The following is a 3,602-nucleotide window of genomic DNA, read 5'->3' as shown; positions in this document are numbered from 1 at the left end:
AACTGCCTAGTCAAATTGTGATTTTATTGATACTATACATCACTATGCATGAATCTATATTTTTTCTTCAAGATGATGAAATAATGGACCGTCATATCTCAGACGTGTGGCGAGGGAACCAGCGAGAGACCAACAACCTGTGTAAACAAAACAAAAAGAATACAATTACACATATACCCATAAAAAATTCATTAATAAAACATATGTACAATTCATATACTGATGTGTGTAACAAGATTTACAAGAACGGCTGAAAAATGTACTCCTGATTAAGCCCTTTTGGGTGCATGGTGTCCAACTCGTATATCCATTTTAACTCACGCTGTACTCTGAGAGTACAGCTCGCATATCCTCCTTGGAAAAGAATATTCTAGAGATCTTGACACCAGAGGACTGGAATAAACATAAGGAGAAAAAAACAACATATCTCAAACGACATCAGGAGGAATTGGAGAGTATAAAAAAAACCAAGTGGTTTAGGGATGTCGACGATTATGCTTATGGTCGTGTATTTTGTTGGCAGACATCAAAGAATAAAGTCACAGATCCCTTTGAATCGAATACCAAACAAAGACGACAACGACGCCGTCAACCCAGGAATAGAAACCAATTTGGGTTCTCATCTCGTGGTTCGATTTCAACGGATGATTCGGCCAAGAATGATCATGTGGGTGCCTCCACATCCTCTTCTTCTTTTTTAGGCCGTGGCAATCCAAACAGGATGAAGAGAAAAGAGGGACCTTCCGGTGCCGCCGAGGCGGACGAAAACATCACAGGGCATACAAGAGATCCCGACGGGGTGATGACCCGATCCACGAAACGACCACCGCTGATGGACTTCAGGAAATAGTGGATGTTGGAGCTTGTGAACCTACCAGTGACGGTATTGTAATCAACATTTCTTCCAGGGTATTGACATCAGATGAGACGACTGTATTGGGCAAGGGTCTATCATTTTGCTGTGTAACTTCTATGAATTGGTTTGATCTTAATCTTGATGTACAGCGTTTATTCAGAAATTTAAGGCTTAAAAATCAATTTTCCTCACAACCATCACGTACGGTTGCACAGACCACTACACCGGGGTCTTTTTCCCTGGTTGGAACTGGTCTTCGCAACAAAAGTACGTATCAACCACCTACATCAAATCCTCAAATTGAAGTATTTGCTAAATTAGTATTAAAAGATATTGAAAAACTGAGATCCAAAACATTGGGTAACAAGAGGAGGCTTAAGAATAACCTTAATATGAGGGAAAGGAAAGCCCTCAATTCTCTTGCGCAGGATGATGCGATTGTGGTTAAACCAGCCGATAAGGGTGGAGCAATAGTCGTGATGGATACCAGTATGTACACAACAGAAGTGTTCAGACAATTAAATGATGAAAATGTTTATGAAAAATTGCGATCGGACCCTACCATACGGTTTCAATTACAATTAAGGGGAATGTTGAATGAGGCACTATGGGCAGGTTTGATCGATAAAAAGCTGTTGAAATTCCTTGATATCCAGCACCCCATTGTTCCCACTTTATACACCCTCCCAAAGGTCCACAAGGATCCCCAGAATCCCCCTGGGAGACCGATTGTTTCAGGCAGAAACTCACTCTTCTGCAATATCGCACGATTTTTGGACAAGGTCCTGAGGCGTTTTGCAGATGAGGCGGATTCACACATCAGGGATACATCTGACTTTTTGAAAAAAATTGCATCGTTTGATATGACCGAAGATGTTATTCTGGTCACCTTTGATGTGACTGCGCTATACACCTCTATCAGTCACGATAAAGGGATAGATGCCGTCAGACAATTTCTGATGGCATCGGATATGTCCTCTGAGTGCATGCAGTTTGCCCTGTCGCTGCTGGAGTACATCCTCCGCAGCAATTATTTTTTGTTTGGGGGGGTGTACTACAGACAGCGACAGGGCACTGCTATGGGCTCTAATGTGGCGCCAACATACGCCAACATTTTTGTGCGCCAATTTGAGGAGAAGTACATCTATACCTCCATATATGCGGCGTCGTTGGTGTACTGGGGTCGGTACATCGACGACGTGTTTGCTTTATGGAAGGGTTCACTCCAAACATTACAGGAATTCCATACCTTTTTAAACGCTATTTACCCAGAACTTCAGTTCACTATGTCTTACTCTATTGTGGAAATCCAATTCCTTGACGTTTTGATTAAAAGACAAGGAATGGGATTGGTAACGGATCTTTACACAAAAAAGACAGATCGGAACAGTTTATTGCTCTATAGTAGCAACCATCCGGTCGCCATGAAGGACTCACTACCATGGAGTCAACTTTTACGAGTGCGAAGAATAGCACACGATCAAACCATTGATTTAAGATTGGATGAGATGTGTAGGAGGTTCCTAGATAGGGGATACCCTGCACCAATCATCACAAAAGCTGCCATACGAGCTAGGGCAATACCACAACAAGATCTTTTGACACCTAAATTAAAGAAACAGACAATGGACAGGATTCCGTTTGTCAGTACCTTTAATAGTCTTAGTGGAACCGTTGGTAACATTATCAAAAAACATTGGCCACTGCTGACATTAGATGGGGCTGTAATACCTGAATTTAAAAATAAGCCTATAAATGCATATAGAAGAGGTAGAAACATAGGTGACCAACTGGTCCACTCACACTTTGCTTCACACAAATCAGCCGTCCAGAGTTTCTTTAAACCCCCTAGAAAGGGGAACTTCCCATGCCTTGCCTGTAGTTGTTGTAACAATTTGGTGAGGGGTGACGAATTTCGGCATCCTCTCAGGGGCAATAGGTACAAGATACAGGGGAGATATACTTGTGCTTCACCATACGTGATCTACCTCATCACCTGCCCATGTGGCCTTGGGTATGTGGGTGAAACCACTATGGAGGTGAGATCACGTATGGTGAAGCACAAGAGTACAATTCGGACGGAAAATCTACAATTACCTGTATCGCGACATTTTTTGGAGGCTAAACACAACATCAGCCAGTTCAAATTTAGGGTCATTGATCATGTCCCCGTACTTCCACGGGGGGGTGATAGAGAATTTTTATTAAAAAAGCGTGAGTTAAAATGGATATACGAGTTGGACACCATGCACCCAAAAGGGCTTAATCAGGAGTACATTTTTCAGCCGTTCTTGTAAATCTTGTTACACACATCAGTATATGAATTGTACATATGTTTTATTAATGAATTTTTTATGGGTATATGTGTAATTGTATTCTTTTTGTTTTGTTTACACAGGTTGTTGGTCTCTCGCTGGTTCCCTCGCCACACGTCTGAGATATGACGGTCCATTATTTCATCATCTTGAAGAAAAAATATAGATTCATGCATAGTGATGTATAGTATCAATAAAATCACAATTTGACTAGGCAGTTAACAGTTGGTGTTCTGTTCTTTTTTATTGGTTTACACAATGGGTTAACATTGGACTATTCATACTCTATGGGTGAGAATGTATATTATTAGATAAGATAGCCTTTGTCAACGTGAATAGACCTGGAAGGGATGACTTTCTAGATGAATATGGGGACATTACTTGATAATACCAGTAGGTTGTTGATATACCCCTTTTTTATTAGATATAGA

At 41.1% G+C, this 3,602-nt stretch overlaps 1 long non-coding RNA gene across 1 annotated transcript; it reads left to right on the top strand.

Moving 5' to 3' along the window:
• Positions 1-340: 340 nt before the first annotated feature.
• Positions 341-3,393, top strand: LOC136576708 (uncharacterized). The gene is made up of 2 exons (XR_010786401.1): positions 341-883; positions 3,255-3,393. It is a non-coding gene; the product is annotated as an uncharacterized lncRNA (long non-coding RNA).
• The last annotated feature ends 209 nt before the right edge of the window (positions 3,394-3,602 follow it).

The sequence above is a fragment of the Eleutherodactylus coqui genome, chromosome 1 (genome assembly GCF_035609145.1).
Source record: "Eleutherodactylus coqui strain aEleCoq1 chromosome 1, aEleCoq1.hap1, whole genome shotgun sequence".
In the NCBI taxonomy this organism is placed as follows: domain Eukaryota; kingdom Metazoa; phylum Chordata; class Amphibia; order Anura; family Eleutherodactylidae; genus Eleutherodactylus; species Eleutherodactylus coqui.
This window is presented reverse-complemented; position numbering and strand designations above follow the sequence as displayed.